Source organism: Mirounga leonina, unplaced genomic scaffold (genome assembly GCF_011800145.1).
Source record: "Mirounga leonina isolate KUSES-001 unplaced genomic scaffold, KU_Mleo_1.0 Mir_151, whole genome shotgun sequence".
Taxonomy (NCBI): Eukaryota; Metazoa; Chordata; class Mammalia; order Carnivora; family Phocidae; genus Mirounga; species Mirounga leonina.
In genome coordinates this window covers 3,746,486-3,771,284 of record NW_023270377.1, presented here as the reverse complement: position 1 = coordinate 3,771,284, position 24,799 = coordinate 3,746,486, and the positions used below count along the sequence as shown (strand labels likewise).

General features: G+C 48.8%; 1 long non-coding RNA gene across 2 annotated transcripts; it reads left to right on the top strand.

Annotated features, from left to right (window-relative positions):
* Positions 1 to 564: 564 nt before the first annotated feature.
* Positions 565 to 22,581, top strand: LOC118011909. 2 transcript variants are annotated; one of them, XR_004679562.1, is made up of 4 exons: positions 565 to 860; positions 12,069 to 12,254; positions 21,792 to 22,008; positions 22,165 to 22,581. It is a non-coding gene; the product is annotated as an uncharacterized LOC118011909 (long non-coding RNA). The 2 variants fall into 2 exon arrangements; XR_004679561.1 differs by lacking the exon at positions 565 to 860 and having other exon boundaries at positions 10,986 to 12,254.
* The last annotated feature ends 2,218 nt before the right edge of the window (positions 22,582 to 24,799 follow it).

The window sequence follows — 24,799 nt, the reverse complement described above, 5'->3', positions numbered from 1 at the left end:
GCAAGAAGGCCAGGGTTACTCTGGGGAGTTCCGCACTTGGGGGGGGGATCGTATTTCACTTCCCTTGGCTTGAGCCCCACCCAGCACCTGGGAAAATAGACCCCCTCCACCCCACCAGGCAGCCCTGCCTGCCAGCACAGCTTCAGAAAGAGATTTAATTTAATTAACAGAAAACAGCATCAATAAACATTAGCTCAGCAAGGCTCTCATGGCGACTCCAGGGCCGCAAGCTCAAGCTATTTTAGAACACACCCTCTGTCTTGGCAGAGCTCCCCGACTTGGTGCCTCTCTTGCGTGGCCCTCTGGAAACCTCCATCATCCCCTGAGAGGCAGACACCGTGGATGCCTCCAGCCTGCCCTCTGTTCTGTCACATGCTGGAGTCACCACCTCCTTGCAAGGCAGAGCACTGCTCCCCGTGGCACCATCCCAGGCAGGCGCGGGGCTGGGGCACGGGGAAGGGCGGGGGGACATGTCAGCGCGCACAGCCTTCTCCTCTTCAGCCTTCCTCCCCCAGGGTGCTTGCACTGTCCGCATTTAGGAGGGGCTGACAAAATGGGGAGTCTTCAGCAACACCCCAGGTATAGAGAGGAAGGTATCAACATTTGTGAGCAGAATGGTTTTTGCAGATCCTGCATCACTATAATAAGATTGATGGCTGCTGTAGCTTAGGGGGGTGGTGGTGATGAGAGAAAGGAGAGGTTTCACTAGGCTACCTGCTCCAGAGGGGACAACAGGGACCTGGCAGGGAGTCTGCCTGGGACCAGCTGAGGGAAGTGCAGGAACACTGTTCCTTATAAAAAGGTTGAGATAGAGTCTGGCCTGCTCAAGTGACCAAGACGCTGCAACCAAGCAAGAAAAGGTAAGAAGATGCTCTGAGAACAAAAGGGCATCGTGTTTGTGTGAGGCTCATTGTTGGCAAATAGGATTCTGTGCGGGGAAGCTGGGAGTGAGTCTTCCAGCCTCATTATTGCTTTTTAATAGTAATTGCAGTGTTATTCCCTTTAACAGTTGACATTGGCACACACGAATGATTGTAATATATAAGAAAAAACATTATAAGAAAAGCCACAAAAGAGATTTAGCAACTGCATTTCTGTGCCTATTTAAACAGCTTTAATGTGTGATTCCTTTGGCTCTCGTAGACACCAAAGTGTTTTGAAGGCAATATTCGGGGTTGCCAGTAGGAAAATGGGTTCCAGGAATAACAAGGCAAATGAATGTGACACATCGATGCACGTTGGAAATGGAACTTGGCAAGTTCATGGGTGAGGGGAGGTGGGCAGATGATCACCCTTCACTTTTCCTGGGAGCCAAGAAGATCCAAGTCTTCCTAAGCCACGCTAAGTAGGTTGCCCACGTGGTGGGACATTGCCAGGAGGACAGCACCCCAGAGCCACTTCCCGATGAAAATGACTGAGAGTTGGTTGGTGTGAAGGGGGCCTGCCTGTTCTAGAAGGAGGTTCTATTCAATTCGAGAGCAGGGTTAACATGTCTATCGGCGTGTCCCTCTCCTTTTAACTCAAAGCTTTACGAAGACACCGAAACAACTTCCTGGTGACTGACTCACTAAGAAAGGGACTAAATATATGCGTATATACACATGTATGATATATGTGTTGTGTATACTATATATACATATGCATGTACATATGCTTAGCTCTGTTCTCTCAGACTGGGCTTTACATGGTTGTTCACTGTCTGTTGTCTGCTTCCATCTTCAGGATATAATTGCTATTTCTAGAAGAGACCTTGTATACTGTGTTCACTAATGAAGCTCCAGGGCATAGGCTGTAAACTGGATGCTCGTGTCCCTCCAGAATTCACTCCTGGAAATCTGGTATTTGAAGTTGGGGCCTTCAGGAGGTGATTTGGTCAGGAGGTCAAAGCCCTCAAGAATGGGGCCAGCTCCCCTTATAAAGGAGGCCCCAGAGAGCTCCCTTGCCCTTCCTTCCATGTGAGGACACAGGGAGAAGGCAGCTTGCTGTGAACCAGGTGGCAGAACCTCACCAGACACCTGATCAGCTGGTGCCTTGATCTCAGACTTCCAGCCTCCAAAATGGTAAGAAATAAATTTGTATTGTCTATAAGCCACTGGCTGACGTTACTTTTGTTCCAGCAGCCCAAACAGACTAAGACAACATAGAACAATGCCTGGTGCACAGCAGATGATCAGTAATGTTTGTTGAATAAATGAATGGACAGAGGAATGACAGTTGGAGTTGACGTGGGTCCCACCAGGACTATGGTTACAAATGGGGGCACTTCATGGAACACATTCCTCATCTTCCCTGCTCCTTGGACCCCTGCCAATGCAGGGAGAGTCTCCTGTCCCTGTAACGTTTGGGGACCTTCCAGGATGGCTCCCAGACCTCCCCCAGGTCTGGATGGCTGCCTGACGTGAACCTTCTCTGGGTCATGCTGCTGTCTCTTGGGGTATGCCTGAGCCCACCGGAGCTCGCTGGATTCTCCTGATGGTTGCAGTTCCCGCTAGGGCTGGCCTTCCCGGGCGCGCACGGCAAGCTCTCCTGGGCCTGGCACTTCAGGCTCCAGAGTGTCACCTGGACACTGCTGTTGATCCCACCCTCTCTTCCTGGAGCAGTCCACCTTTCCCAAGGCACTGGGCAATGGTGTTTTCAACAAAGTGCAGGAGACACCCCTTCTAATGTGTTGTGTGAAGCAGTGCAAGGGTTGGGTGGTCCTTACAGCTTTTGTCCCTCTCCTTGCCTCTCCATGGGTCTCCAACATGAGTCCCTGGGGCTCAGGCCGTAAGCTTCGGTGATACCGTAGTGGTGGGCTCAGGCCGCCATGTCAAAACATCGCAGACGGGGGCGCTTAAACAACAGGCTTCTATTTCTCACGGTCCTGGAGGCTGGAAGTCTGAGGTCAAGATGCTACCTATTCTGTTCCTGGTGAGAGCTCCTTCCTGGCTTAGAGATAGATCCCTGCCTTCTCCCCGAGTCCTCGTGTGGAGGAGAGAGGGCTCTGGTGTCTCCTTCTCTTCTTATTTGGGCCCTGGTCCTAGTGAATTAGGCCCCCACCCTCATTGTTTTCATTTTTCATCTGCCATGTCTGACAAAGCCTAGTTGATAATGGCCTCTGCTACCCTCAGGCCTCCCCATGAGTGACTTTCCAGCATTTTCCACAGTGGAAACAACCAAGCAGCCTCTTCAGGACAGGCTCCCCAGCTTCATTTCCTCAATGGGCAGAAAGGTCTCCTAGGTCCCTGAAGACCGCTGTTGTCTCCACTCTGCTGCCAGGGATGACGTGTGAGTGGGGACTTCTTCATCACATGGGAAGGGCTACCGAGTGGTGGGGCCACAGCTCACACAGCAGCCCCTGCCTGTTTGATCTGTGATCACAGAGCTTGGTAATGGGAACTCCTGAGGAGCCCCGAGCAAGACCCAAACGCTTTGTCCAGGCAGGAACCAAGTGTGGTAGTTCAGGTCCTGGTAGATGGGAGAGCAAAGTGCCCTGGTGACAGCTGAGCTCATCTCCTGATGGCAGCCTCCAGGTCACACCTGGGGGTCACTAGCAGGACAGAGAAGTTTGTTTCCCAGATGCCCCTAAAAGGGCAACCATGCCTCTTGGGAGGCTCCAGGCAGCGGCTCTCAGCTTTTAGTGGCCCCCTGCGTCACTGGAGATGCGTTAAAGAGGGCAACAACTCTAATCCGGGAAAGCCTCTGGCTCCGAGGTGGCCCTGACTTGGGAAGTGGGGCGGAGGTGACAGACAGGGTCTCAGTGCCTCCCCAGGGGCGTGCACATGTGGGCTCAGTATTTAGTGGCATTGCTTTGACTGTGGGTGGAAAGCAGCTCTGGGGCATCCGTAGGTGATGGCTGGGTCTTCCGGCTCCAGGTCCTCCTCTGCCACTTCCCTCTCCTGCTGGCTCTTTCCATTCATTCAGCTGATAAGAGAGTGTCTGATCATAACATTTACAAGAAGGAAGTGGCAGTGGGAGGAAGAGGGACACCACAAGCCAAATAAGTTGATACCCTTGACATCAATAAGGCAAGAAATGACTTTCAGTGAAAGTTGGCCCCCCCCAAGAATGCCGGATTCCAGAAGGAAGCAGAGGCAGAACCCAAACCTAGTGCCTCCATCAGCCCAGAACCTAAAGCCCTTCCTGCCCTCTCCACTCTGGAGGGCAGTGTCCGCTCACCCTCGGGGGAATGAAGGCTTGGGCAGCAGCAAGCAGGACTCGTGCGCGGTGGACGTCTGAGCGTCCGAGCCGCGTCCCCGCACCTGCTGATGCTCAGGTGACGTCATGCTTCTCCTGGGGCCCACATGCACAGAACTCATCAGGGAGGTCAATGCCCAGAAGAAGACTTTTGGGAAAGGTGTGACCTAATTTAAATAACACATTAAGCTTAGAAATCATTGTAAGTAGATACTGAGAGACAAACTGAAGAATTTTAGGCCTAGGAAATAATCCCATCTTGGAAAAAATCTTTTTAAAGGAATTAAACTGCTGCATCTGGACTAGAATCTAGTCTTTCCTCATCCAAACAGCTCTATCTACCATACAGGGCCATGAGGTTTAGATGCCGAGGGAGCGGGGACTCAGAGCCCTGCCCTAACTCTCTGTATGAAGATGTCTGTGGTTTAGGGGCAGGAAGTTGTGGTGTCAGAATTGGCTGGACACTGAGAATGAAACGGAGACAGAGTAATGAGCGAATGTGAGCCTTCAGTGCGGTGGCCCCATGGGGATGTCCAAGCAGCCACGGGCAGCAGAGGGGTCTGGGAGTTATCAGCACACACATGCACGGCGGGATGGCATGTGATTATTACCTGGGCTTGTACACAAGTAACTTAGGCCTGGGATTTCCCCCCATTCAGGCTAGAAGCATTCATCTGGTATTGTCCCAAGGAGGAAAAGGATTATGAACAGAGAAACCAGAGGATGAATTGACATCAAGCTAAAAAATAGAGGGAAAGGTTTGGCTGTGTGGCCTAATTATTTGCCAATGATTGCAGCTGCCTTTTTCCCTCCTCCTCATAGTGATGTGGAAATGAGCTGGAGGAGAAGCAAGAGAGTTAAAGACTCATTTCAGGGGCCCTGGCTCCACCAGACCACTTCTGGCTAAGTTCCTGCAGGAATGATCTAGTTTCAACCACATCAGTGGATCCCGGGCTGGAAGAATCTTATGCCTCCCTTCTGAGGGATGCCAGATAGACAGCTGGCCTAGGAGAGAAGTCAGGTGTGCAACAGAAAGGCAGCTGAGCTTGTGGGACCTCCCAGAGGCCCATGGACACCATAGAGATGAGGCTGGGTCTCCCTGTGGTCTGAAAGGGTGTGGAGATTGCCTGAGAAAGAGCCAGCTGGTAAGCCTTGTTGTCTGGGATGAAGGATGAGGGCGCCTATCTAAGAGCTGGATTGGCACATGGTTACAAGGTACACTGTAGGTGATGCCAGCACTGAAGGATGGTGATTGCCCAAAGCGAGCTGGAAGGCCATATTTCAGTGGGTGACAGCAGGTGATGCCTGATGAGCTGAAGGAGAAGGTGCTTCAGGAAGGAGGGGGGTCCCTATGCCTGTGTGTCTGGAGATGTCACCTGAGTCACAGCGCTCACTGGGTGTGGAAGTGCTCACTTCCCTGGTGACCATAGCAGGGTTTGGAGGAATAGCAGGGACCAGAGAGGCAGTGATGGGCTGAGGCATGAGGGAGCTGAGGAAGATGAGACAGAATACAGATGACATTTGAAAGAACCTCTCAGTGGAATCACATAGATGAAGAAAGAGTTCTCTTATTTTTCAATTACAAGATATTTGGATGCACTAGTTTAGGTAAATAAATCAGTAGACAGGGAGAGACTAGAGATAAAAAGGAAAAGTGGATCACTGGCAAAGCCAGGAGGAGAAAGGCCCATGTGATAGCCAGGCTTCAAGATGGCCCCAGGGAGTCTTACCTCCTGCTGTTCACACCCTGGTGTGGGTCTCTCCAACACTGCCCTGTGTACCCCCAGAGGATATTAACTGAGGGAATGTCACTCTTGAGGTTAGATTGTATAAATCATTGTGGTTTCGACCCCACACTCTCTTGGATCACACTCTGGGAGAAGCCAGCCACCATGATGGGAGACCTATGGAAAGGTCCATATGCCAGGGATTCAGACTTCTTGTCAAAAGGCAGGGAGAAACTAAGACTTGTTGGTACTAGGCCTGTGAGTAAGACATCTTGGAAGTGGACCCTGCAGCTCCAGTCAAGCCTTGAGAGGACTTCAATCCCAGCTAACACCCTGACTCACAAGAGACCTTGATCCAGAACCCCTAACAGCTAAGCGCTTCCTGAATTCCTGAGCTATGTGAGATAAGACATTTTTACTGTAGTTTTGTGTCACTAAGTTTCAGAACACTCTGTTACAGTCACAGACACCCAGTGCAAAGAAAATGAAGGTAGGTATAATCCTAGCAATGGAGATGCCAGGGAAACTGGACTTCTTATGGTCCATGATCTCCACTACTTCTTTGAAGGAGAAGGCAAGCCCGTGTGCTGGGTTTTGGATGATGGAGGTTGGGGTGGGGGGTTTGCAGGTGATAGAAGAGAGTCAATACAACCTTTAGGAAGAAGAAAGGAGTCTGGCTGGTCAGACCCTCTCTGTGCCCTACCATGGTTTAGGGCTGGTATTGATGAAGAGGATAATGACCTTTGGGGAACAGGCCCCTGGTTCCCAAGGGTAGACCCTATTACCTGGTCAGTTCTGGGTGCAGGAGGCAAGCTGATGGAATGGAAGACTTGGGGAAAGTGAGTGGCTGAGGCCGAAGGCTAAGGGAGGGGAGGCATGTTGAAAGAGCAGCTACCTCATCGTTCAAGAGGTCTGACAGTGACATAACCAGACAGAGAGACAGAATTAAGAAGTCTCTGTTCTGTTCTTTCCTTCTTTGTGTCCTCTTTCTTTTTTTTAAAGATTTATTTATTTACTTACTTATTTATTTATTTAAGAGAGAGAGAGAAAGAGAGAGAGAATGAGTGAGGGGAGGGGCAAAGGGAGAGAGAAACCCAGGCTCCCCACTGAGCGTGGAGCCTGATGCAGGGCTTGATCTCACAACCCTGAGATCATGACCTGAGCAGAAACCAAGAGTTGGACGCTCAACCGACTGCGCCACCCAGGTGCCCCATGTGTCCTCTCTTCTTGCTTGTTTCTCTGTCTTTGTGTCTGCCTTCCTTCCTTCTCTTAAAGATAAGAGATGTTTAAATGTATTTATTAGCTTAAGGTGAGAGGCCAGTATACAGGAAAAGACTTAGATAAAACAAAACAAAACAAAAAAATGTGTGTCCTTCTGAACAAAGGGCAGACAAAGGCATTAAAGCCTCCTTGTCTTCAAGAAGGGACCATTGAGTAATGACTGTCTACTGGAGTCCATCCCCCTTCCTGTGCAAGAGCCTGGGTGTGCAGAAGTGAATACACATAGCATCTCAGCCCTAATCTTGGGTCTAGCAGGACAATGGCCAAAGGTCTATACAAACACGTCTTTACAATCTGTGAGGAGAACCACAGAGATGAGCTGGGTGCAGAGCCAGGATCGGCACAGGAGCCCTGGCCAGGATGGAGCTGTGGGGTAGGCTCAGGGCAGGCCCCCTGAGGCAACCCCTCCCCACCCCCCACCCCCCCACCCCCGCCCAGGACTCAGATTTTCACTGTCAATAACCACAGATTCCAGCTACCTCCTGCATGTGATAAAAAGAGACTTGTGTCTCTCCATTTTCTCCTCCCAGGGTGTACAGAAAATACCTTTTATTAAACTTCCGTAGAACAAAAGCATCAAGCACAATCCGTGTGTGCCATGAGCATTCGTGGGCTTCTTTCAAATGCTGGCCAGTTCTTGGCTTTGTCACAAGAGGTCTGTATCCACCTGGTTTCTTAGAACAAAATCCTCCTCTCCCTGCAGAAGGCCCCTTCTCACCAAACACTCCCTTCCAGTGGAATTTGCCCCCAGCCAACAACAGATCAGGTTGGCAAGGAACTCCTTCCGTCAGCTCTGCAAACAAAGACTCTCCTGATTTAAAAGGAAGAGAAGCACCTTATTAAAGGTGAGACCCTGTTACTAAAAGTCTGTAAATGAGATCGAGTTCAGGCCTGTGATCTTTCAAATCAGGGCTCCAGGAAATGCAGATCCTGCGGGGATCCCACTGCTTGCCTGGGAGAGCAAAAGAAGGCCTCAGAAAATCCTGGGGGATGTTGTGTGCACCTCAGGGGTTCAGCGCGGGCGTGCTGAGTATGGTCTTGAGTTTCACGATTGGTGGATGTTAACGGTATCATTTTGAATCCAGGATTTGTCACTGAGAAAAACCGCTTCTGCTCTATTTTGATGGGAGGCAGCTGAGCATGTCTACTCTGGGGAGGAACACTGCCTCCCCAGCCTCCTGTGCGCATCTTGGCCAGGATGACTCAAGACAAAAGCCAGGTTGTAATTATTAAAAGGATATATTTTTTCATCTCTTTGTGTAAGCATCTCATTTCTTTCTTGAGTATCACCCTCTCACGGGCTCTGTAAATTGGGCGCTCTGTTCTGGTTGCTGGAGACTTAGATGTGTTTGTTTCCTGTGAAAGTCGATGAAGAGGAAACGTACCAGTTTGCATGTAATGATAAATCTAACCATTTCTTTGAAATACCATCCTGGGAGGGTGACAGGGAGCCTCGTGTGAATATGCTGCCTCGGCTGGTATTATTCCTAAGTTTTCTTTCTTTTTTTTCCTTCCCCTGATGGGAGGGATCTGTTTTTGAAGATCTCCTTCCTCTCCTGGTTACAATATACAAAAGAACTGCTCTTTATATGTGCTTGGTGAAAGAGAAAATAATTAGAAAACCAACTCTGCCTATAAGCACTTAGAAATATCTGGGCTCATTTTCCCCAAGGTGGAGGTAGCGATTCTCCCCAACAAAGTCAATACCCTGGATCGGGTGTTTGGATTAGACCCACTTGCCTGCAGAGAGGCTATCATTTGCTAGAGTAATTAAGGGTGTTTTCAAAGAGTCTGCAAATGTCAATGTTGACAGTCATAAGGAAATGAAGTTAGGCAGGTGGTGTCACTTGCCAGGTGGCCTTTGTTTATGCAGGACTTTTGTAACCTGATAACTAAGCCAGGCCACCCCAAGGCTTGGCTGTCCCCTGGCCCAGCCCCATGCCGTCCTGGCCACCTGGACCTTCCTCCCCAAACCGCACCTGTCTAAATCTCGAGCGTTCTTCAAGACCCAGTTCCGATTTTACCCTCAACAATCAGATGTGGTTTACGCAGTGGCTGACACGATGGGTTACCCCTTTCTGAAACGCCCCCTTTAATTCTCGGCAGTGCATTCTTTGCTTTTGTTCCTACCTTCCTTGACCTTTGAAATGCTTTATATAAGTGACTTGTTTGTTTGGAGGCCCTTCTTTAGGCACAATGTATCGATATTCATACATTTTGTTTTGTTTATTTCCTCCTGGATGGGCTTAACATTTATTTGGGTAGAGTTTAAGGTGGAGTCAACAATATATATCAGAGCCAGCTTTCCCGGTGCTTTTTGGTAAACGATCCATTTTGAATCTCTTCTGCGACACCATCAGCTCTGTCTACTCGAATCAGATCTATAGATTTATAGGATTTTAATCACTTTGGCTCCAGTGGGCTCGATCCAGGTAGCCTTTGGTGCTACGTCTTTCCAGAGTCTGGAAAACTCCTAAATTCCGGTTCCCAAGCTTAGTTAATTTTGCAGCTTTGTGAGTGAGATTCTGGGTGCATTCCAAGGGGCTCTGCAGGGAGAGCAGGCGGGGCACTCTTGTTTTCCACCTGGACACCTCCCTTCTGCGTCCTCCGGCTGGCTTTTCTCTCCTGCCCCCCTGTGGCATCCTCCCCTTCCTTGAAGCCCTGGTGGGCTGTGGTGCTCTGGGCTCCCATTCTTCATTGTATTTGGCGCTCCTGGCTTGGCTTCGCCCTGTCCCACATCTCTGGCAGGCACACCTCTACCTCCCTACACTTTATATCATGTCCTGTGGGCCCCTGAAGTCTCTGTGTCACTCACGAGGCCCCCCCACCCCATTATTTCTTTTATGGATTTTAGGCTCATATCCAGCCTTGTATTCAGGCAGGCACCTAAATCTGCCAATATAATTCCCAGATATAGCTCCATTCTAGCTTTTTCTTTGCAGTCCCCTGCTGTGCCCTAGCTGGCCATCGGTTACTGTGGCTGGTTCCTGATGGGTCACCTCCCCTCGTTTCTCACCTTACAGTCCCCCTTATACCTGTTGACAGTCACCTGACACGGCTAACAGCTTCAGCAGTGGGCATTTGTGACTTTCGACCCACTATTTGTGGGGCCCAGGTGTTGTTCAAATGCCCACACAAATATACCCCATAAACCTACATATAAAACCAAAGTAAGCTTCACCAAACAATTCCCCTTAGTGCATGTCATGTCCCCTGATATTTCTAGTTTATGAACCAGCCCTACCTGCTACAGTTTGTAAAACACTTACCTAAAATTAGACGCCCTGGTATGGCAAATGGGGATTAGCCTAACCTGGTGCCAAGTGACCTGTCTTTGAGAACAGTCTCTTCCACACATAGACTTACACTCCGGCTACCGTGGAACACACCGCTTCTTCCAGAGACGCAATAAACTTTCCAAAGTCTGTCTTCACCATATATTGTATCTCCCATCCACCCTCCCCCATCAAATGTTCCTTCTGGAAACCCCTATTACCATCCCAGACCCAGCTCGAAGATCTCCATGCAGACTCTTCCCTACTTCCTTATCCTCTAGTGACCCCAAATACTTTCCCTATTAATCACTTCTAAAAATTAAAATAATTCATATTCTAATATTTTTCAAGGCATGACTCTTGGACATGGGCTGTTGTGGTATAATAAAGAATACATCTGGTCTTTGTCCCCATCCCTGGCACAGAGCTCCAAAGTCCCTGGAATTTCATAATAGAAGTGTCTGTTTAAGAACAAGCTTTGACCACACCCAAATTTATATTAATGAGGTGGAACCTTAGGTAGTGGGGCCCCAGGGGGGAGTTGGCCACGCTGGAAAGAACAAGTATGGAATTGAGGGTTGGAACTTTTGAGCCCCATACCCAGACCTCGGGGGAGGTAGTGCGGGGAGGGGGCTGGAGATTGAGTTCAGTCATATGGCCAATGGTTTAATCAATGGTGCCTAGGTAATAAAACACTGGATAAAAATTCTGAATACTGAGGTGTGAGGGAACTTCCTGGTTGGTTCTGGGAAGGTGGTGTGCTTGGATTCCAGGAAAGGACACGGCAGCTCCGTGCTATCCTCCCCAAGACTTTGCCCTGGCCATCTCTTCATCTGGTGTTAGTCTGTATCCTTTAAAATGAAACTGTCATTGTAGGTTTAGCACTTTCATGAGTTTTGTATGTCCTTCTAGTAAATCAACAATTGTGAAGTGGGAGGTGATGGGAACCCCAAATTTGTAGCCAAGTTGGATAGAAGTCCGGGGAGCTTTGGGATCCCATCCACAGCTAGCATCCGAAGAAGGGCAATCTTGTGGGGAGCTTGCCCTTGACTTGTGAAGTCTGATGCTAACTCTGGGTAGTGAGTGTCAGAATTGAATGGAATTGTAGGACACCCAGCTGGTGTCAGAGAACGGATTTCAGAACTGCAGACCTATAGATTCCAGATCCTATAGACCAGGTCATCTGGGCCAGGGAGTCCCCACTTTTAAGGAGTACCTTAGTGATATGTGTGTTAAAATCTGAGAGCCACTGACGCATGCATTAAAGCACATTTGGAAAATGTAAACGAGCAGAATGAGATGAAACACAAACCATGTCTAATCCCAGCATGAAAACATCGTGGCATATCTCTTTTGACTTCCCATGTAAATCCTTTTTATTATGGTTTGATCAGGCTGTAGATTCCGGTTTATGTTCTGCTTTTTCCATTTAACATTCAATCAGACATATTTTTCTTGCTATGACATACTTTTTTAAAATAGAAGTGCAGTGAGTGCTTTTGCAAAAGAGTGTTTCCTTAACCAATGTGTCTCTTTGGGGGACATTTATGATATTATCAGTTTGTCATTATTATGAATTATGTTGTGATGAAATTTTTTCTCTCTGAAGCTTTTACAGGACTTGTTTTCAATACCTCAGGATTCCCAGAAGTTAGATTACTTGGGCCGTCTCCACAGATGCCTTTGGAGCTCTGGATCAATATTGTCCACTGGCCACCGAAGGGACTATGTCTCCATACGTTCTCGGGCAGTGATGTTTATTTGTACAAGCTTTGTGAACCTGATAGGTCAAATGGTATGTAATTATTTTAATTATATTTATTCCATCCTTAAGACTGCAGGAAATTTTCCCAAGTGTTTGTTTACTAATTGTATTTCCTTTGGTGAATCCTGGTTCATGACCCCAACCTTATTCTTCCACTGGTGTTTTGTTGTGGAATTAACCCTGTGTCTTCATATTTGCTACAATTATGTGTTCTTTATCCCTTCACTCTGAAATCTTGGTGATATCTTTAATATATCGGCATTTAAAATTTTTCTCTAGTCATAATGCAACGTGTCTTTCCTTGGTAATTTCTTCTGTTGCTTTAAAAAGCTCATCCTTCTCCCAAGATTTGATGACTGATGGTTGTTGTCTTGTAGTTTTGTTACTTTGAACAAAATAAGTGACTAAATATGTCCTTCTAGAATCTCTCAAGGATGTATTTTGGTGTATGCTATGAAATAATCTCAATAAATTATTTTTCTTTTTTTTTTAAAGATTTATTTGAGAGAGAGTGAGAGCGAGAGAGAGCGAGCAGGTGTGGGGGAGGGGAAGAGGGAGAGGGAAAGAGAGAATCTCCAGCAGACTCCCTGCTGAGCACAGAGCCCGACGGGGGGCTCCATCCCAGGACCCCAAGATCATGACCTGAGCCAAAACCAAGAGTTGGACGCTTAACCAACTGAGCCACCCAGGTGCCCCTAAATAAATTATTTGTCTAAATGTTATTGTTCTAAAATCACATAATAAAGGATCTTTCCCTTCTTCTCTGATGTTCTGGGACAGTTGCTTTTATAGTCCTGGTCGTTTTGAGGGACAACTCTTTGTTTACATCATGACCCAAGGGTAGGACTTGGTCATGTTCAGCTCTGCAACCCCAGAACTAAGCATAGTACACAGGCTCCCCAGGAAAGTTTTTGAGTGAACACTAAAAAGTACATAAATCTAGAAGGGAGGCAGGGCTGTGCGGAACTGTCCCAAAGTGCAGAACTTCCTAGGTCTTAAAGAGCCATCCTGATCTTAGGACTTCATGCCTTCATATAATTAATCATATTTATTCATTTATTTATATTTTGGCACAGGAGACTTTTTTCCCAGGAACATCTCAGTGCATTGGCATGACTTGTTTTTAAGCCGTTATTTTTATATTGCTTATGTGAAAGGGATAAATATTTTTAGAAGGTCTCTTTTGCCACAAATGGAAGAAAATGGTGAGGTCCTGGAGAATTCTTATGATTTCATTGCACTCACAGTATGTTGGTGAGAAAAACACACTTGCAAATGTACCAGGGCCCCACACTGGATTACGGAGGAGCCTCTGGAGCTCAGGGAGCACAGCACTTCTTTTTCAATGTTTCACACCCTTTCTACCCTGCCCCCCAGCCCTTTCCCAGTCTCTTGCACCGACTCCCACTCTCCCTTTGACTCTGAGATTCCCAAGGCTTCCTAGAGAGGTGACGGGTGCAGGTTTCCCATTATCCATCTCCTCTAAGACTAGAACTACCATGAGATCCCCATATCTGTCCCAAAGCTTGGCTAGCTGTTTCACGGGCAACCGCTCAAAGGTTGGCGTCCCCAGTGGACTGCAGGATTCGGGCCCTTTCTTCACCCTCTCCAGGAACTGCTGCCCCCAGCGGTCTCCCCCTGCTCTGCCCCGCCGTCACTGGCGGCTGACAATCCCCCACCCACCAGGGCAGAGCCTCTGCCCTCACTCTCAGGGTCTTCCAGAAGGGACTCTCCATTAAACATGCCGAGCTGTACTTGTTCTTCCTCTGATGCATTCTTCCTCACCTCCAGTTACACCTCCCGTGACTTTAGTCAAATCATAGCTTCCTGTCGGCTTACCTTGACTCCATCACCCCGTGAATTTTCAAAGGCTGGGTATTAAGGAGTCCTCCCCACCTTCTCACCCCAGGAACCAAATCAGACTTCAGAAGGTGTGAAGCAAGTGTTAATGTTGAAAAAACGTGTTCTGTGCCAAATGTTTGGATAATGAAATAAATTGCAAATGGTTTGGGTAACACAGATTATAGGAACCAAGCCAGAGACCGCTCCCTGGTGGATGGAGAGCCACAGTGACTTGAACAGCCATGGGTAGGAGAGCTGATGCATGTCCCGGGGGTTTTGAGCCCTCCTGGGGAGGTGACACACGATGTTTATGCTTATTGGAAGAACACAGGTTATAAAAGGCTGAGAAGCATTCACCCAAGCCAGTCTCCTGTCTTCATGCATCTGTTGGTTCCTGTATTCATTAGCGCCTCTGTTACTCCAGACACTGCTAGGGCTGGGGACACAGAGGTAAGTCGTGGAGGCACCATCGGGCCGGGATAAGCTGTCATCAGCTGCAGATCACATGCATGCTGGGTCTAGAGATGCTGGTTGGGTGGCTAGCCCAGGCAGGCAGGTCCAGAAGCTTCCTGGTGAAGGGCCACGCAAGCCAGCCCTGCCTTCAGGGGTGTCAGCAGGTGGAAGGGCAAGGGTAACGTATCTCGGGGAGTTCTGGAGAGCCTTTGGTGAGGGAGAGGAAGGGCACCAGTGGTAAAGAAAGGGCACACATTCAGGGAGGAGATAGCTGTGGGGAAACCACCTCTTACCAGCTCTGCCAAGGGGTCTTGAGTCCTGAAACCTCTAGTTGTGCTCTGGCCTGATGCGCCATGTCAAAGCACTTAAGAGAATGGCCTTCCCCTTCAGTCCCACCTGACCTGGAATCTTCTCAGTCATAGCAGCATGACTTGGGGCTGCTTACCCATCACTCTGAGCATCATTGTCTGCATTTGTGAAAATAGGGAAGAAAATTGCCGGTCTCGGAATGGGTCCCTGGCCCAGCATGTACTAGGCACTGAGGAGGTGACGATTACTACTGCCATTATTGTTATGAACTACTTTTTTTATTGTTTTATTGTCATTATTATTAGTGACTGTGGCTGTTACTGGTATTATTTCTACTTCTGTTTTTGGCATGTCTGCCAATAAATAGGCTCCAGAGATACGGAGGAGGGCTGGGCCCTGGGGCAGAAGCCTCAGAAAGGAACTTCTAGTCTTCTGATTGTAGACTTGAATTTCATCTCTTCTGTTGGGAACTTGAGATGAAGTCAGAAGAGCAGGGAGCTATATTCTGTGCAAAAGGTCCTGGAATTTCAGACCTGAAGGTAGCCAGCCAAGCATACACAGGGGACAGAGGCTATTGGAGAAGGTACGCCAAGTCTCCTTATCCATGCGCGTGTGGCCTATAATTGCGTTTAGACTTTCATTCATAATTTTATTGCCATGAATGGGCTGTGCATCAGCGGGCAGTATGATCCCGACTCTGGGCCACATGATCTCCATGAACCCTGCCAATCCCCAGCTATTGCCATATATACTGCAGGAATCTCTGGGAGGAAAATGCCTTCCCATTACTTCTCTCCCCATTGGCCAGCATGGTGGGTCCATGATCCAGGGGCTTGACACATGCTCTCTCCTGCCCAGCACTTTCTGGGCATCCCTCCAGACACAGAGCCCCACACCCAGGGGCCCTGTGCTTCTAGAGTGAGGCCCTGCAGCTTCTCCAGGGCCAGCACCCCAAAAAGCACAGGCATTTCCCCACCGACATCCAACTCATGGTCAGAACCAATCTTGCTGCCCCATTCTCATCTAAAAGGAATTTGGCCAAGGACAGTGTAGTGTGAATTAAGCTTCCCATAGCGGTCCACGAGGTAAAAAGTTCATAAACTCAGCTGCAACGTACATCCTGTTCAGCACTGTGGGAAATCGCTGGACTTAGGAGCAAGTTTCTAGCCCGGAATCTCTTTCAGGAAATTATGTCGCCCTTTCTGATCCTCTGGCTGTGAGGTGCTATGGGGATCCCACTGCACAGAAATCCTGTTGCCTTCTCGGAGCTGTACCTGAAGGGAAGAACACCAGCCCCGTCTAACTCGAAAAAACACATCACTCCATAGAAAGGCCCTGGAAACAATTAAGAGATTTCAGAACTCAGTGGAATTCAAACATTAGGAGATGCCAGTATCCGGAGATTACTCTATGCCACCAGATTTCCTTTGGGGAGGAAGAAAGCTTGGCGCGGGGCAGGCGCTCCAATGTTCCATGATGATCATTTTATTTTATTTTTTTAAAAGATTTTATTTATTTATTTGACAAATAGAGACACAGCGAGATAGGGAACATAAGCAGGGGGAGTGGGAGAGGGAGAAGCAGGCTCCCCGCCGAGCAGGGAGCCCGATGTGGGGCTCGATCCCAGGACCCTGGGATCATGACCGGAGCTGAAGGCAGACGCGTAACGACTGAGCCACCCAGGCGCCCCCCATGATGATCATTTTAAAAGTTAAGACAGGCCAGATGCTCCTCTCTCTCTCTCTCTTTTTTCTTTGTAGGTCACCCAGTTGTGTTTTTTTGCGGGTATTTTTGTTTGAATCAGCAATTTTTCCTCTTGGGGTCAGCAGACCAACATTTCTGGCCAAGCATGAAACCTCTGACTTTGGCTGTGTATGTAGGTCAACTACACAACTGGTTTGAGTGTTGTACACATTTTTATTTTAACAAAAAGATTATTGAGCATTTTTGAGAACCTTTCCTCCTTCCCTTTGAATCAAAGAGGGTAAGAGGGATGGGAGCAGCCTACCCCTCGTCTGGCTGGTGATAGGGCTTGGGCAGTCTGAGAAAGGAGGACACTGGTTCCTTCCTTTCTTCTTTCCTTCTTTCCTTCTTTCCTCTCTTCCTCCCTTCCTCCCTTCCTCCCTTCCTTCCAGCGGCATGCATTAATAGGGTAGCTGCTGTGTGCCAGACACTGTATTTGCCATGTTTGTCCCCTCCCCTCATTGTCTCTAGGAGCCACACTCATCTGCATTCGCTAGCCCTGAGCACCACACCACAGCACAAGGATGAGCAATGCTTGTGGAATGAATGCACTGTCCTCATGACACCCACCTGGGGTCCTGCCCCAGCTTCTTCACATGTCCCGCCCTGGGGCAGGACGACTGACCTGGATACCTTCTGAAAGCTTGGATTCTGAAGCAGGCCCTCTTGCAGTGTGTCCCAGGGAGGACGGGGAGGGTACCTTTGGGTTGGTAGCACCCTCTGAACACCCCATCTACAGACCTCTCCAAAGCGCTCGCCAATAGGCTCAGTCTCAGACTTCAAGCTCTGCCCTAAGCAGCCCACAGTCCTGGGAGACTGAGCCCCACTCTTGTTCTGGTCCCCTTGGGCAGAATTCCCATAAAGATCCCATTTTATAATCCATTCCTCCCCTGCTTGCTGTCTGATCTGACCCCTCTGAGCACCAGGCCCTTGTCTCCCCCAGATGCTGAAGGTCCCCGCTGCGCTTGAGCACCTGGATCATTTCCCTGAGGCTCTAGGGTTTTTCTGTCTCACCTGGCTCCCTCCCTTCCCAGGCTCAGGTCTCTGCCTCCAGGCCCTCCCAAAGGCTCGACTCACATTCTCTCTGGTGAGGAGCATAGCTTCACTTTTCCCCGCTGTGCATGTATCTTGATGACTGAGGATGGCCAAGGGCCTTTTCCTGTCCCCTCCTGCATCAGTAAGTATCCTGCACATGGGAAGACACAGGACAAGTTTGCTGCCTTGAATTCTCCATGTGAACTAGCTTTCAATGAATTTATTACAAGCTAAAGAGAGGACGTTAGACAATAAGGATCCTTTTTCGTATACTTTTAGTTAATTTGGAGATTTTAAGTGGCTTTATTGAGGTACAATTGCCACGCAGCAACTGCACAAGTTGGAGTGTACAATTCGATCAATGCTGACATTTTTACGATGCAGCCATCACCACAAAGCACGTGGTGATGCCCATCACCACCAAGGCTTCTTCCCAGTCCCTAGTCATCCCCTCTTGCGCCTGTGCCTGCCCCTCTCCCATCCCCAGGCAGCCATGAATCTTGTTTCTGTCAGTAAGAGGACTTTGCAGTTCCTAGAACTGTAGATAAATGCAATGCAGAGCATGTACTCATTTTTATCCTTCATGGTTCACTCTGCCTCGTTATTTTGGGACTTGTCTATGTTATTGTGTGTATCGACGTCTCTTTCCTCTGCGTGGCTGAGCAGCGTCCCATTGCCCAGATGCATTGCTCTCGTTTTTTATCCATTCACCTGTTGATGAACACTGGGTTGTTTCCACCTTTTGGCCACGTGAATAACCTGCTGTGGGCATTTGTGTCCACGTCTGCCATTGCATGGATATTGCTTTTTTTTCCTTCTTGGGTAAATGCCTAGGAGTGGAATGGCTGAATCCTATATTAAACGTGTGTTTAACTTTTAAAGAAACTATCAACTTCAGACAGGGACCATGGGAACAAGCCCCAAGTGGAAAGCACTGTGCGCCTGGGACACTTTCCGTTGGTTGTTATGGTTAAACCACTTCTCTTAGGGAGCAGAGCCAGGATGTGCCCAGGACAGGGCCCCCTATTCTAGCTGGATTTAAAACAGAGAGCCCTGGCCCCAAAAAGCATGGAAGAGGGGCCGGAGTTGCCTGCCAGTATCGACCAGTCAGGACAATCTGAGTCCAACCAATCAGAACAAGGTCCTTCCAACCAATCAAGACAAACATCCTCCCCGCCGCCCTTGGTTAGCATATTGGACCCGAGTGGGAAGCAGAGGGAGCTTTCTGTGCTTATGGAGGGCTTCCTCTCTGTGCTCTCCGTGGGTGTTGTGCCTCCTTCAGCTGCAGCTGGAGCCCCCGTAAGGCCTTGCCTGTGCCTTGGACTTTTGGGTCCGGCCTTGTTTCTGTGGTTGTCGGGCCCAAGAACCCGACAGGGTAACAATAGTTTTGTTTCTGTTTTTGTTTTTTAAGATTTTATTTATTTATTTGACAGAGAGAGACAGCGAGAGCAGGAACACAAGCAGGGGGAGTGGGAGAGGGAGAAGCAGGCTTCCGGCCGAGCAGGGAGGCCGATGCGGGGCTCGATCCCAGGACCCTGGGACCATGACCTGAGCCGAAGGCAGACGCTTAATGACTGAGCCACCCAGGCGCCCACGATAGTGTTTTTCCAAGGGCGTTGAGCCTTGTCTGTTCCCACCAGCACTGTAGGAAGGTTCCGGCCCCTCCGGTTTGCACATGGTTCTGGCTGCGTGCACGCTAGTGGCGTTTCAAAAAGCCGATTCTCAGGAAATTCCAAAGGGATTCAAGATTTCTCCAGGCCCCTGAAATGTCTGGGACTGAAGTATGTGCTCTGTTCCAGTTCTTACAGCCAACTTCGCAGGCCGGGCCAGGCTCTGGGCTGTTGGGGTGGGGTCCTTTCTGCAGCCCAAAGCTCTCCATGGGGGCTCCCTGCCCGGCTCCGGGGCCAAATGCAGCTTGTGGAGCGGGCCAGGGGATTGGAGGGCGTGAGAGGCACTGGGGGGGAGCCGCAGTCTCTCTGAGTCAGATCGCACTGATCTCTCCTACTCGCCCAACCTGCTGTCTACAGAGCTGAGACTGGCATGTGCCAGCCCCTAATCCAAGCCTGGTGAGGGGATGGGCAGCTCAGTCTCTTGGACTAGGAAGAAGCAATGTTTGGATTTCCATTGTGTTTTTCTAACATTTAAGATGACGGTATTTTAACTTCTTAGTCTATCCTAATTTCAAAAGACCCGAGACACCTGGATCGTGAGAAAAGCTAAGCGTGTAGAGGGAGAGCATAGGGGCTTCACCCTAGGACCACTGCTGACGGATGGCATGTCGTTCCTCAGACCTTTCCTGAGAAGCCGTGTGGCGTGCAGGTGATGCACTAAATGCTCGGGAGAGCAAAGCCACACGGACCACAGATAGACAGACAGAAAAGGCACATTTGCAGACCCTGGGCACATCCGTAAAATGGATTCGGGTGTTGAGGGTTTCAAAAGAATGAAAGGCTCGTCGGATTCCCAGATTTGGGGAGATGCTAGAGAGCTTTTTTGGGTTGTAGAATGGCCACGCTGAAGAGTTACAGGATTTGTAGGTTTTCGCAGTGGGGGGAGTAGGAACGCCTGAGTTGGGGCAGGTTGGAGGGAATTATAAGTTGAGGGAGAAGTATGAGCAATTTCCTGGTGGTAGGGATGTGAGCAGCCACCTAATTTGCTGGAAGTAAGTTCCAGAAGGGACGTAACAGACATAAGGTTTGAAGGGTATTGGGCATATTGCCGAGGTTCTGCAATACGCAGGAGAGAGATTTGTGCCTCTGAGAGCAACAAGCAGCACGAGCAATTGGCCAGGAAGGACCACTTGGCCAGGGCTGCGTGTGAAGAGCCCTGCAGGCCTGATGGGGAGGGCTGCAGTGGGGGAGGGGGGGAGGGAGGCACTTCACTCCAGGTGAAGACAGGTGGAGATGTCAAGAGTCTGCAGCAGGTGTCCCTCGTGGTGGGGATGTAAGAGGAGTGCATTGAGAGGAAACCCAGATGGGGACTGGAGGCCTTGGGAGGGGATTGCATTTAGGGACCGGGAGCGAGGAGGCTTGAGGTTGTGAGCACGGTGACCGTGGGGCCGGCGGGGGTTTACCGTAATGGGCAAATCTCACACGTGTTGACCCAGAGAATGGGAAGATGAGTAGTACCCTGTAGTTAAGTGACGAGCAGTGCTAGCTGAGGTGCACCAGCTGTGTCACGGACCTCAGACTTAACACACTGTGTGAGCCTCCCGTAAGTCGCGGTGGGTGCAGTGTTTCCGCGCAGCAGCTGACCCTGTTGATAACCTGGGCTAACCATTCAGTGACCCGGGCCAACTCCTTCTCTGCCATCTCCCACCTGTTCCCATGAAGAAGAGCAATTCCAAGAGCTTCAGTGTATCACCTCTGTTGCCCTTTCACCAAGGCCATAGGAAACTTCTTAGATGGGTGCCAGACACCTGAAACCCTGGTCTACAGCTCCCCAAGTCCATCCAGTAAGATTGCTCTCATTTTTCCAAGTTTGGGGCCCCTTCTTTTCCTTTATTGCATGCATACCAGCACACTGTCCTGAGATAATGGATATTCTTGTGATTTCACAGTAATTTTTCAAAACAAATACAAAACTATGTTATTAAATTTAAAATATCAGTTATAATGTTAATGAAGGCAGGATAGTCCCCTTCGTTTTTATATCATTCACCCAGTTCCTTATTATAAGAGGACTCATTTTCCTGCATGAATGTAGTGAGTTGTACTGAATACGTACCTACAACAGTTTTGTTCTTTTTTTTTTAAAGATTTTATTCATTTATTTGAGAGGGAGAGAGAGCACAAGCAGGGGGAGCGGCAGGCAGAGGCAGAGGGAGAAGCAGACTCCCCACTGAGCCGGGAGCCCAATGCGGTGCTCCATCCCAGGACCCTGAGATCGTGATCTGTGCCAAAGGCAGATGCTTAACCCACTGAGCCACCCAGGTGCCCCAGAGCAGTTTTGTTCTTTACAATTTCCTCCAGTGGGAAATCAGCCAAAAGAAATGAACCATTGTGTGGTTCTCAATCATGCCACGTTGACTTCCAAAAATATTCCCAGCACTTTTTACATTTTTACAAACAATGTAGGAGTGTGTTTTTTTCAGCCATGCCAGCCTTGCATGTGTGGATTTTCCACTATTTCACTGATAAAACGTAACCTAAGTGCTACCTCATTTTCTTTCTTTCTTTTTTTTAGAGCATAATGAACACAGCTTTATTGTGGACTAATTGTAAAATGCAGATATGCAAGGAGAACAAAATGAAAGCTACCTACAGTTTTATCTTCTAGAGATAGCCCATGATACCGTCTTTCAAGAATTATCACTACGCACATGCATGAGGCTTTAACAGATTGTACTTGTCTGAATGACTATATGAGGGTTTGCCCTGGATACCAGACATTCCCTTAATAAGTAAGCATATGTTTTTAAACCGTCAGAGAGTTTATTTCTTTTAATTTCGTATTTAAGACATTCAATTTAACAGTCTCAGCTCTTGTTTTAAAACTAATTATTCAGCTTGGTGCCTAAGGCTTTTTGCCCTCTTTGTACTTTCCTGTGCCTAAGCAGCTGTATTGAGATGCGGGGGTGAACGTACTTTGGACGCACGTGGACACGGTTCGCTCCGGAACCATCACACCACTTTCCTGGCTTCCATCACCTGGACCTGCAACAAGACAAGGCACTCCATGTGTCTTTAACCTTTTCCAGTCTAATAGGTGAGACACATCAATTTTTAAGTTTGAATTTCTGTTTATTGACAAAATTAAATATTTTCAATGCTTCATTCCTGTGTTTTTCATGCAAATCTATCATTTTATGAATACATTGTGTCCTCTTTTTAAAACTGTTTTGAGAAGACTCCTATTATATTAAGGATTCCAATTACTTGTCCTACATGCTGCAGATATTCCCAATATGTTGGTTTACTCTTAATACTTTCTGGACTCCTTTAATATATGAATACTTGTGATTTTAGGCCTGAAATAAATCAATGAACACCTTCTTTGTGTACTCTGATTTTGGAATTATGCCGAGAAAGGCCAAACCAATGCCAGGGTTTTGTTTGTTTGTTTTGCTAACATTTTCCTCTAGCTGTTGAAAATTTTTTCATTATTTTATCGTTTCGCTTCAAAAGAGGCTATCTCTAGTCCAGCTGAAATGTACTTGGCTCATCAGTTGAGATAAGGATCTAAACGGTTAACCAGTGACCTTATCACCCGGTTGGATAATCCATCCTTTCAACAATCTTTTGAAATGCCAGCCAGGTAGGAGGAGAAATTAGCACTCTTTTACGTGGGTGACCTGATAACTGTCTTCAGATATTGTGCTGTCTGTGATGCGGGGGAGGGCTCGCCATTCCGTGCGGCCGGAGAGCAGAGGTGGGAGCCGTGGGTGGAAGGAGCACACTGTTGACCTGAGTGTAGAAGAGAAAACCACTTGCTAGAATGCAGCAAGGAATTGTTTGGACTTGAAGTGGTCACTTTGGCAAGAGTCACCCCCATTCCAGAACTGACCTAGGCAGCTCCCCTGGCCACGTGGGGAGGGCGGTGGTATCACGGGGCTCCGATTCCCTTCTAGTCCTGAGAGTCCTGATTCTATGGCTTGGAGGCAAACCGGGACTCAGAACATCCCTTTCTATAACCTGGCACTGGCTACAGAGAACCCCGGGGCCGACCATGGGGCTTCACTGAGTCAGAACAAACAGACCTTGATGCCAGGGCAGGGGCTTTACCCTGGTGGTCTGTGTGCATCCGGTTCACCGTGGATGCAGCCGACCCAACGTGGCCCAGTGTGAGAACGTGGCACAGACCAGTGACAGGCATGCACTCTCCATCGGGGTAAGGGACTGCAGTATCTGGGAAACTATTTGCTCTGTTTATTTTGGGCTAGAAACATTGCATCTTATTTGTGTGTAGTTGTTTAGGGACAGAGAAAGATTGGAAAGTCTAAATTTAACAAATGCTAAATATATCATCGTTCCAATGAAAACTATGACAGTTATTTTCCCACCTGGTGGAGAGTGTAGGAAGTCGTGCCCCCAGGATCCCACGGGCAAGAGAATGGCACAGCATTTCCTCTTTGGGATTATTTCTGGGACGGACCCCGGAATTTGCTACATTCATCCAATATGGTCAAATTATCCCATCTATTTCAAGGGCATGACACTTGATCCCAAAAGTTCAAAAGATGAGGCAGAATGCCCTTAGTTGGTGTTCTCAGCAAAAACCAAGTGGATCTAGCCAATATTTCTCTGAGAAAGGAAAGCAGCCCCAGCCCAGGGCCGTCCTCATGACCCTCGTAAGGGCATGGCTCATGGGCCTCTGCCTAAGGAGTGAGATCATGGGGTGCTCAGAGCCTTCCACGTGGCCTGCGCACCCCTTGAGCCATCTGTCTGTGCCCAGGAGAGAAAGCCAGAGAACAAGAAGGAGCCTGGAATGCCGTGGTGAGCCGTGCTACCCAGTACAGTTAAATCCCTGCAGTTCACATGGGCTGGGGGGCCATGGCCGCAGGTATGGGCAGGAAGGGGGCGCAGGAGACAGGGATCTGCCCTGAGGGTCTGTCCCAACATTGGGTCATCTGTTGCATTGTCGTCAATCAGGACAAATGTTCCCCATGACCCGTCCCAGGGGGCAGCCCCAGAACATGGTGGTTAAGAACATGGGCTGGGAAGGGTGAGTCTGATCCTGGCTCGGGTGCTCACTCCCCGGCTGGGTGACTTGGGCAGCAATGTAGTCTCTCCAGGCCTCCACCTCCAGTTCCCTCATCTGTGAAATGGGATCCTAGCATGGGTCTGGGGCTTGAGGGGAGTAAGTGACTCATTTCTCTCTAACACACAGTCCTGTGCACATGTGTGTGTGTCTGAGTGTGCGTGAGTGAGTGTGTGTGTGTGAGTGCATCTGTTAATGTTTGTTCCCAATTATGTACCAGGTGCTGGGCTAGTGGAGAAGGCCGTGACCCTGCTCTGGGGACCTGGCCTGTGTTTAGTCCTTAACCAGAGCACTTCCATCTAGAAGGCATAAGAAATGCTATCTGCCTAGGGAGGGACCGCAAACTAGCCTGTATTTATCTCCTTCCAGACTTTTTGAGAAAGACTCCCAGTGACTCCAGAAATCAGGTTTCAATTTGTATCATGGCCAGAAAGAAAGAGAGAAGGAAGGAAGGAAGGAAGGAAGGAAGGAAGGAAGGAAGGAAGGAAGGAAGG